Genomic DNA, 1,183 nt, shown 5'->3' with positions numbered 1-1,183 from the left:
TGAACTCCGTCGCTGGACTTGCTTTGTTGGTTATAGTAATTTATCTTATCAGGAGCATGCCCTCTGACGAAATACATTTTTCCCTCCTCTAAAAAATGTATATTGATACAAACGAACCTTGGTTACAAACATAATTTAGCCTTGTATCAAAGGGATGTATATTGAATATTTATCAAAAATATTGAAAATGTAGCCAAACAAGGCTACTTTGTGTCATTTTAAAACATTTACATGTGTTTACATGAGGCAGGTTGGGAAATAATAATGCAAGTAGTAATGAAAATAATTTCTTTGTCATTTTTTTCTTTATATCAAAGGGATGTATATAGAACCTTTATCAAAGATATTAAAGTGTGAGCAAACAAGGTTAATTTGTGTCACTGAAAAACATTTACACGTTTTTAAATAAGGAAGTTGATAAATATCAGGTAGTATAATAACTCGGAAGCGTCTCTGACTCACACCACTCTCTGTCCTGACGCTCCGACTCACGCCCCTCTCTCTCCCGACGCTCCGAACCACGCCCCTCTCTCTCGTGACGCTCCGATTAACGCCCCTCTCTGTCCCGAACATTCGGAAAGAGGCGTCGGGACAGACACTTTCGCTCGCCTCCCTCCAGCGGCCCTTTCTCCTTTGCAGGCCTTCGAAACGCGCATCCTGGAATGCGCCGTCGCTCCTTACTTAATCCAATAGGACCTTCTGTCCTCCCTGGTGGGGTTCCTCGCCCGCGCCCGGCTCGCCCGTGTAGGATATCCTCTCGAAAGCCCACTGGACCATGAGACACCATGGGCTGCGAGCCGACACGCCCCCGCTTGTTAGCCTTGTCGCGGTGGGCTCATACTGGAGCTCTGTCAGGCGTGCTCCTTTGGTATGGGATATCCTCTTTGTATTTGCAGTTACATGTAGATACTAGAATTGTGTAGAAAAATTGATTTCCTTAAAGACAAGAGGGTGGATATCTATGTATTGTATATGTGCATATCAGTTTTTTTTTATCTTACTAAAGCAATAGGATGGTAGTCACTTCTCCTTGCTTGTAACATTAAATTCTTGGGAAACTAATGCTACGAACCGAAAACCACGATTTCGCTCGCCATAATCACAAGATGGACAGAATCCAGATAAAGATAATTTAGTATAGAACGAATCAATTACATCCGGTTTTATCATCATTGATAACAAT

This window comes from Penaeus monodon, chromosome 20 (assembly GCF_015228065.2).
Source record: "Penaeus monodon isolate SGIC_2016 chromosome 20, NSTDA_Pmon_1, whole genome shotgun sequence".
Taxonomy (NCBI): domain Eukaryota; kingdom Metazoa; phylum Arthropoda; class Malacostraca; order Decapoda; family Penaeidae; genus Penaeus; species Penaeus monodon.
Note: the sequence above shows the minus strand (reverse complement) of the source record.